At 47.9% G+C, this 9,695-nt stretch overlaps 1 long non-coding RNA gene across 1 annotated transcript; it reads right to left on the reverse strand.

Annotated features, from left to right (window-relative positions):
- Nucleotides 1-3,825: 3,825 nt before the first annotated feature.
- LOC133226624 (uncharacterized) lies at nucleotides 3,826-7,995 on the reverse strand. Its single transcript, XR_009729593.1, has 2 exons — nucleotides 7,579-7,995; nucleotides 3,826-4,047 (listed from the first exon to the last, which is right to left on the reverse strand). It is a non-coding gene; the product is annotated as an uncharacterized LOC133226624 (long non-coding RNA).
- Nucleotides 7,996-9,695: the final 1,700 nt, after the last annotated feature.

Raw genomic sequence — 9,695 nt, forward strand, 5'->3', positions numbered from 1 at the left:
TTCTAAAAAAATAATCCTAATTATACAAATTATCATCTTGAACCACACTGTCCACCAGCTTTTAATGAAGAGTGAGCCCATTTCACTACCTAAATAAATGCTCTAGAACCCAGTGGGGAAGCTTAGTGCCTGTGTGTTACTGTAGCAGCAAAAACCTGACCTGGCAAAGGCACGATCTGTGCTGTGTGTGAGAGCTATTGCGGCCTTAGCAGTGAGACGAGGTTGTGTAGGTCGGTACTTACAGCAATGCATGGGTGTTGGGTTTTTTCCATCCCCCAGAGGAGATGGACTCAGCACACCCTTTGAACTTCTTCAGGGCTTTTAGAGAGTAGCTCATTACAAGCTTTTTAGGACATGAAGGACGGGAGGTCCTAGCCCTGCAAAGGATAAGTGAGGCAAAACCACAGAACACCCTGCAGGAGCAGAGCTCATTCCAGCCTGCTGCAGGACCTTGGTGGGCTTTCACCTTGTCTTGTGACATGCTCCTGCTGGTTTCTGCCTCTCGGTAGAGCTGATAACCTACAGGGCCGGGAGGCAAGTGGCTTGTCCACACATTGGGGAAATTGAAATCCTTTGGTCTAGCCACTGGGAGAGACAGCGCACATCCTGCTGCCCCCGTCTTCCTGGAGGAAGGTGCAGGCAGAGGAGCCCCAGACAGCGAGCAGGATGTTACAGCCCTCAGCTCAGGGAGCGGGTGCTGAGCAGGGCTGCAGGCAGGAGGAAGAAGCACAATGAAGAAGCGAAATGAGCACCTGATTGCCATTTGCCCCCAGCCTGCTCGTGCCACACGCTGCTTAGGCTTGTCTGGGGGGACAGGGTCATTCACTCTGCCCCGGCTGCCCCTGCCACCTCCACTTCCAGAGCCCCCTCAGTGGCAGGGTGGCCATGGCAGGCTGCTCTCCTCAGCCAGTGTCAGTGATGAGCACTGCAGGGGCAAAGAGCCTTCCCTCTACCCCATGAAGCCAATGGCCAAGGGCCTGACCCACATAATGGGCACTGCGCGACCCAGAGCTCAAACCCACTCCAGACAGGTTGCTGCCTGTCTCACCTTTTGAAGCCCATCTTAAGCTCCCTGTTCCCTGCAGTGCTCAGAGAAAGCATCAAGTGGGCTCTGTATCTGAACAGATCCAAAACTGCCGTCTTGTGCCCTCTGACTTTGCCCACTTACACCTCATGCGCCCGTCTGCTGACTTTCCTGGGGTGCTCAGGGCTGAATTGCTTGTGGGACACAGGACTATGGTCTTATCAGAGGTTCATGACAGAGTCACACACTGAGTAAGGAAAAAAACAGGGGAAGAGCAGATAAAGATGACCCAATAAACATGCTGTGGGTCAGCCATCTTTTTACACCAATTTTGATAAGGCCTCTTATAAAGACTGTTAGAGGAAATAAACATCATAACCCAAAGAGCAAAGTTTTTTTACGGACAATAAAGTAGACATAAAGACATGATAGGCAACAGTGTTACAGGCTGCCCCTCCCTCCTGGAGTCAGGAGTAAGAAGGACCCAAGGATCTGCGCCATCCTGTCCAACTTGCTCACAAAAGTACAGTGCAGGTACCATTGATGGAAAAGTGTCTATCTGATACTGCTGGTTGTTCAGCTCATCTGTTCCTTATGCGTATTTAGATTAATAGTTTCTCTGATTAGCAACTGAAATAAGATTTGATTGCTTTTTTTCTTCAGACAGAGGACAGATTCAATGCCTAAATACTGACACAGGTCAAAAGCAATTAATGAAACCAGACAGGCTGCCTTTCAGCTTCCAGATGAGACATGTTGGAGAAAGTATTTCACCTGCAGTGCACCCAGAGGTGATCCAATATCCCTGAAACAGAATCATCACTGCTTTGTCAAGAAAACCCCTTTTCAGGGCAGAACCTGACTGTCAAATATTAGAGGTGTGTTGGCTGCTGGTGGGGGATGCTGGATGATTTAGTTGAGTTAAACAACTTGTCAGAGTTATTCAGAATGGTGAAGCAGCATACAGTGAAAGGCTTGATGTACTTTTCTATACCGACCAACACTAGGAAAGCAGGGAAGCTGGCTGCTGATACAAGAGGCAGATGAACATTTGTGACGAACAAGAAAGGACTGTTTCTTTTCCCACTGCATGTTTGCCCATTGGAAATGAGCTGATCAGGGAGGTCACAGAGCCAATTTCAACAGCTGATTTTTTTTTTAAGGCTGGATAATTTTATGGCCACTGTTAAGCACTGTAATTTATGTAAACTGAGATAATGGTAAGTAAAAACACATCAACTCATGTTTCAAAGCTTATGTTCCCCAGGGACAGGGATGAGTGTCTCTCCTTCAGGAAGGAAAACGGTAGGGCAGAAGCACAGCGTCATCAGAGCATGCTGGTGAGCTCCCAAGGGTCTTGGGTGCCACAAAGCACAGGGCTAATACCAGAGCTAGATATTATGCACACATACATATTCATACATACACCCAGTAGGGATAAAGTCCCAAGAACCAAACACCCATCACTGTCGGTCTGTGTGAAGGGAGCCAGGACACCCCTGAGTAACGGGGCAGGGCCCTGTTTGGCAGCACAGTGCTGTGACAAGAGGTCAAACTCTGTATCCCATTGTATTCCTAACAGAAACAATATAATTTGATATAGTGCTTTTTTCCTGTCCTCGTCACAGATTAGGCCAGGAAGGTTGAACTTGCCTCCACAAGAACCAGAGACAGGACAGCAACAGTGAGAGCAGAACCAGGCTGAAAATTAAAGTTCAGGATGGATTTAGGACATCTTATTTTTGAGCAGGCGTAGGAAAAGAGAAGTAGAAAGGTTTGGAAAAGCAAATCCTCTGGGAACAGACTGGGAAAGGGCATAACTGGCAGGAAAGCTGAAAGATGAAACACACATGCCATTCTGCAAGGACTGAAGGGGATGGGATGCGAAGTTAATGGCCACAAACCTTCACAGGAGACATTCAGGTTAAGCATTAGGCTACATATTGAGAGGTTAAAATAGCCTGAGTGTTGAAACTTCCTGACAAAGGATTGCCGTGGACGCATCGGTGCTGGAGACGTTTGTTTCAGGCTATCGCTAGACAACAATGTGCACGAGAGGTGGTTTGTGGATAATGAGATCAGCCCTGCCACAGTTAAGAGTGAAGGTCTGGATGACTCACTGCAAGTCCCTGCCAGCCTGGATGATACACTGATAACCCCATGGGCTGCTGTCTCCCGCCTCCACCATGACACCACTGGCCTCCCCCCAGCTGCCTGCCCTCAAGTTCTTGCTCGCTTTTCAAACAAACTGCCAGATGTTTGGACAACATCTCCAGTTCTGTTTTCATCCAGGCTGAGAGTGTTTTTCTGGTCAGAAGGGTGCCAGCCGAAGGAAAATGTCTTGGTCAGCAGACTCAGTCTGTGAATCCAAAGCCACATTACCTAAACTTAGAGGAAAACGCTTTTCTGCAGCTCCCCAAGCTCTTTCGGCTGGGCACCATCAAGAAAGGGTGAATTAAGTTTGCCGTCAGCTTTTCAATCCCATGATAAACTTGTAAGTCTAATCATGCGGAAAATGGGGTTGTTTGTAAACACAGCACAGAAGATCTGAGGCTGAGAGAAAATAAACAAGGAGCCTCTTTGTATATTTTCAGCCCTGTCCTCTTTCCATGCAAAAGTGCACCTTTTACACTCTGATGTTGGCCTTCAACAAAACCTTTCCTCATTTCTTGTGACTGTAACTTCTTAGTAACCCCAGACTATTCTAGTGTCCAAAAGCCCTTGCAGCATCTCCAGAGCTGGGAAACACAGTATATTCTCTTTGTGGAGCTGTAATCAAGGTAATCACGATGGCTCCCACATAAGACTGCTCAAGAAATCTCTTTATAGCAAACAAAGCAAGAGCTTCAAGAAATAACTTCATTGGCGTTTGTTCCACATTGCTTAATGTCTCCTTAGGGGCTGTGGCTACCATCCCAAACAACATTTCTATGGCTTGCGTGGCTACATCCTTTTCCTGTGAATCAACGTTGGCATCTGCTCATCCAGAGTATTCAGGAGAAATATTTGCTGTTGCCTGGAGACTAAGACAGGAGAAAAAGTATCAGGAGTCCTAAAGTATTTTTGCAGCTCTTTCTGTGATACTGTGCCACTGCCAGACAATCCCCTTCACTTAACAGTCATGTATCCAACAGGGTTCTAAAACCTAAGGAATAGGTACAGTTATGTTTGCCAAGTGCCCAAAATACCTGTCAAGCTCTCCCAGGCCCATGTGTGAAAGGCATCATAAGGAAGTACAAAGTGCATCGCTACATAGGCCAAGCAGACTCCAGCCGTCTTTGTCAGCATCAGCATCTCTTGCACTTTCTGTCCTCTCTGGGAGGGAGACAAACCCCACAGAGACAGAATGACTCCACTGACGAACCTCCCATCGGCTCTTTTGCTGACCAGTGGTCTGGTAGGACCAGAGGTACTGCAGACATACCGTACCTATGGCTTTGCCTCTGCCCAGCTGGTGTGGCAGACTCTAAACACACAGAGAAATGCTGAACCCTGAAATGCTTACAGCAACTCCAGTTGTTAAAACTTTTCACATCACACCGAGAACCACTCACATGTGGGGGGGATGAGGACACTTCCTTCCACCCAGAGGTGCAAGAAAACTGGAGCTGGCAGTCACGTGCTCCACACAGCCTTACAGCCCGCAGGATCCTGCATGGAAAAATTTCACTTCCATGTGTTGACTAAGTTAATGTGTGGGGATAGTGGGCGTACATAAAATGAAGCTATGAAAGGAGATTAATTTGCAGCTGGAGCCCAGGCAGGGAGAACTCCGGTCCTCTGTTTGCTCAGAAAACAGCCGCTTTGACCAAAACCCGGTCAAAAAGAAGAGGTTAAGGCAGTGGTAGTGAAATAAAAAAAAGGAGCAAAAGTGAAGCAAAGCCTCTCTGGAAATTAAGATGTGGAATTCAAAACATTTGCAGTGTAATAAACCCAGGCGAGCCCATAAAGCTGCACCAGCCAAAAGGAGCTCTGTTCTGCCTACGAGGAAACCCGAACCGGCGTCACGCCTGGCAGCAGCCGCCCCGCAGCCCCGCTTCCTCCCCACCTCAGTGCAGGGCTGTCTTGCTCGCTGCCCTCGGCTATGTTTAACGCAGCGTCTGTTTCCACTCTAACCCCTTCGGTTTGGAAGAGGAGGAGGATATAAATCAGCTGTGGAGCTGCCCACAGGGCTTAGTCACAGCAGGTATTGGTTGAGGGTGTCTTAGAGGAACTTGTTTTTTTTCTCTTTTTGCTGGAAGTATTCTAGGGAATAAGCGCCGGCTTTGTGAGGCACAGGCATTGCTTAACGGGCGAGCATGTCTCCAAACAAAGGACATTTTACGTCATCTTCTAACATTTTGGGCTTAACTCGGCCTAAAGCTCGAGGGCTGTTCTGTGAGTTCCCAGCAGACACTCGCAGCATCCCTGCTGAGCCAGTCTCGCCATCCCTCCCAGCATTCCCAGCCCCAGAGATACCCTCTGCGACAGGTTTCACCCCTTCCTCCCAGCTGAACTCCTTCCCAACACTGGTTTTACTGTTTTCTTCTTGTTTATGGCTGGTTCATACCCCTCAAACTGCTTCTGCTATGGGCTCCTCCTGACCCCTCTTCTGTGTGGCCCTGGTAATGATGACACCCTTCTTCACTCTCTTTTTTTTCCCCCCTTTTCACTCCACTCCCCACACTTTAGTTTGTCACCAGAGCACCTGGTCACTCGCCACAGCAGAACTGCCTTGCTAGCCCCACTGCTGGCTACAAGACCATACATCTTCATATTTGCCTATTGTTTCCTAGGGCATGAGGAGTCTCCCTCAAGCACAAGCCCTTCACTCCCTCCCAGGCAGGGTACCCGAACACTTTTGTGTCATTGCCACTCCCGGGCATGTCTGCAGCTTCCAGCCCATGCAACACGTCCAGCACTGGAGCCAGGAGCCTCTTTGCTCACACACGCTGACCTTCTCCCAAAAGGCTCTTTCTCCAGACTCAAGCACATGCTCGCTTTACCCAACACAGGCCACACAAATTGCAGCAATTAGCAAGTGTAAAGGGCATGCTGCCCATGAGTATTACTGCATCTTCATACTCATTCATATCCTTGTGCATAGTCATCAGATAGTATCCAGCAGGCTACATTACCCAGACCTTCCCCTCCACGCTGATGCTCCTGAGCCTTGCTGGAGACCCAGTTCATTAGCCTTCATGCATCCAAACACCGTTAAGAAGTCTTTAGAATGGAACCAGAATGGATTCTCTCTCACCTCTGCTATCCTCCATGCTGTGTGAACTTGATCTCTATCTCTTGCTTTGTTCCCAATCTTTAATGGTAACCCATCATTTCCTGCCCCTCTGCCATGCAAGAGCCTGGTCTTCCCACATGATTTGCGATAGCAGCTCCAAGTCCCCCTTGCAGACCACTGCCCTCCCTGCGCCTCCCCAAAAACTCCCTTGTATGCTCCCCTCCAGGCATGTATCTACTGTTGTCCAGTTCTCCAAGTTTTTTCTTACTCTGCATCCCAATTTCATGGCTATGCTGATGAGGCACATTCTGTCGGGAACTTGGAGCATTTCAGGCTTCTTTTTAAATGACATTTTTTGTTAGTTGAAATCTGGCACACCATGCCTAAATTCAAGTGATGATAAACAAATCTTAGCCAAAACTAGGTAGTGAAGTTCCCAACTGCCTTTAAAAACAACAGCAATAACAACAAAGAAGTCCTATTTGACTTTGCAGCCCTCATCTACAAAGAAGTTCAGGAAATGAGGCAGCCTGTTTCTACAGCCCCTGATTGCAGAACTGAAGGTGCTTTGGTACAAAAGCCACATTTAGCCTTTAGCAAGGGAGTAGCCAGTACAGTCCTGGGGACACTTGCAGCTATTGTAGGAATTAGGAAAGAGGGAGGCAGCTACTAGAGTGGGACCTAAGCCACCTGGAGCTCTGCGAATCAAAGTCATCCTGTTACTCCTTACCAAGAGGCAACTGGTGCAGCCAGCCATACACACTGGCTGTAATTTCCAGAGACAGCCAGGCATGTTGGATGTGGGTAGCACTAATCATCTGACTTAGAAGCCAAAAAATAAGTGACATCTAGTACCTGCAGCACAGAGACATGGACCCAGTCTTCTTACAAGAAGCCCACACTGCAAATACCCATGACTAACAAAAGTATGTGAAGAACAGTAAGAATTCACCATAGGTGTCCCCCTGCCCCACAGTAAGAGCTGTAAGTGCACTGAGGCATACTCTGCCATGCCACCTCACATGGGATGACAGGTATCTTGTTCTTGAGGGTACTTCTCTCTGCCCAAGCACACCAGGCACATCAGAAGAGCAACTGTGCCAGCACACAAGCCAGCTCTTTCTTCCTGGCCACTCTTGAGAGTCCTGTGACACTCTCCTGTGAGAGTCAATGAGCCAGAGCATGGAGGAGCCCTCAAATCAAAGGAATGTCTCAAAACCATCATGCCAGGAAAGGCTACTAAACCTTCTGAGCCTTGGCTAGGCTATTACCAACCAAGGCAAACTGCTAGGGAACACAAATGCTAACCCTACAAGAAACAGCATGGACAACTCACCCATGGTAAACTCAAGGGAGGGGAAGTCCCTCCAGACTAGCTGCTGCCATACACCCAAGTGTATGATGAATGCTAATGGTATCAAATCAGGGAAATCCCTACATTGCTGGAAGCTCTTGCCTCACTCTCTCTCACAAAATGTTACAGAAAATAAACTTCTGATGCTGCCTGTTCTGTGCTCTTCTCTATGCCCTGTGTGACCTAGCTCAAGGCTAGTTTCAAAAAGCAAAACACCGCGTGATAGAGCATTTATCATTAATAAATTCACAGGAGAAAAATAGTGCTGGCTTCCCAGAACCAGTGCACTAGGATGAGGGAAATACAGAACTACCAAGACAGACCTACTTTTAGCGCAGCTTCCCAGTAGTTTGTCATACCAATAGCACCGTGCAACTTTGATTGTTCATCAATTATTAACTGGGCAGACTGTTTGCTTGAAGACCTGCACAGAAAGTCCAGAGAGGAGGTGAGCAGTTTCAAGCCCCACCTGCACACCTTGAGATAAACTTGGGATCCTCTCCAGATCAGATACACCTTGCTCTTCAGGGGCTGATGGCATGGCTTCCAGCAGTCAGCAAGGAGGCAGGCCTGAGTGCTTGCTGCACCTGGGCACGGGAGGTCTTCCAGGAGGGAGCCCACCTCTCATGTGGGCCCCATCACCTTTACACCCAGGGGCAAGGCTGCGGTCAACAGGTTTCTGGAGGCCTGTTGAGCAGCACTAGGGCTGTGCCTCAGGCTCCTCTCTCAGGCATCCGCAGACTGCACTGCATGCTAGTTACATCAGCATCACCCAGGCAAACTCCCCGCACAGCCTCTGCACTGTTCATGGGAACCAGCTGCTAACAGCCACACTCCTCTTCCACCATCTTTCCTCCACCTAGCTCACCTTTATTGACAGACCACACAAGCAAGCATGTTACACAAAGCCAACCCCAGGAAAGGTACGCTGGTGTTAGCTTTGAGGTATCCTACAGCTTTTGTTTGTCAGAAATTTCTTCAACATGAATTAGGAAACATTTCTTCTGAACAGTGAGGCATGTCAAGACAGATGAAAGATTGGTGGTTCAGCAACAATATTCCACCCCAGATTTGGAAGAGAGCTGGTACAGTTTCAGATGGAGTGCCAAGCTTGTTCCAGAGAGCTCAAAGGTGGAAACAACAAGATTTACACCATGACCAGCGCTGACACAGAAGCATCCCTGAATAAAACCACTGGGTTCATAAGTTTTTGGGGTTGCCAAATGATACTTAAAAGGGTGTGCAGGCTTTAATGAGATACCAGGTTGAAGACTTCGCTGGGGGTCCACGTTCCTCTCCCACACAAACCACCACTGTACCAAAAGGGAGTAGTACCAATAACAAGCCAGGCCTGAGACTTGGGAAATCCATGCCACTTCAACATCCCGCTTTAGCCTTGCTCAAAATACTTACAGGCTTCCCATGAGGAGGAAGGAGCTGCATAGGGAGCATAAGCCACAGGAGGAACAAAAGCCACTCTAAGGTTTAAGACACATTGATCAGAAAGAAGCTTAGAGAACAGACTGAAGGACTCAAGATGGGAGGACTCCTTAAGAGACAGAGGGTGAGAGACCACTGAAACAGGTCACACTGGTTATTTGCTGCCACTGATCTCTGCATCTATAGGTTTGTATGGCTGACCCACTGAATCCATGAGGAATGATGGAGAGATGCCTGAGCACAGGGTGGGCACTTACAGATCAAGAGGAGGGAACTATCTGCATTTGAGTGGCTGTCTATAAACCAACCCCTCAATCTGTGCAAGGAAAACCAGCTCCACTGTCAGTTTCTTGAAAAAACGTGGGGTTTATTGATTTAAACTGCAAACAGTCATTACAAAAGAGATTTTCTTTTAAATAAACTCACACAAAGAGGAGGAAAAAGCAATGTAGTGAACAGTAATGGGGCGGGGGGGATGGTGTTAATTACATTCATTCTCTTTGTGCCAGTCCCGTTCACCTTGGCAAGGAAAACTCCAAACTTGGAATACAGAAATGCAAAGACAAACTGTATTTGGAATGTCTTCAGATAGGCACTTTGAGCCAAAGGCTTTTCTCCTTGAAGAATCTATACAGAAAGAGGAAGACAAAGGTCTTCTT

The sequence above is a fragment of the Neopsephotus bourkii genome, unplaced genomic scaffold (genome assembly GCF_033783945.1).
Source record: "Neopsephotus bourkii isolate Nb327-2 ecotype Australia unplaced genomic scaffold, CSIRO-AGI_Nbou_v1 NB_1792, whole genome shotgun sequence".
NCBI lineage: Eukaryota > Metazoa > Chordata > Aves > Psittaciformes > Psittacidae > Neopsephotus > Neopsephotus bourkii.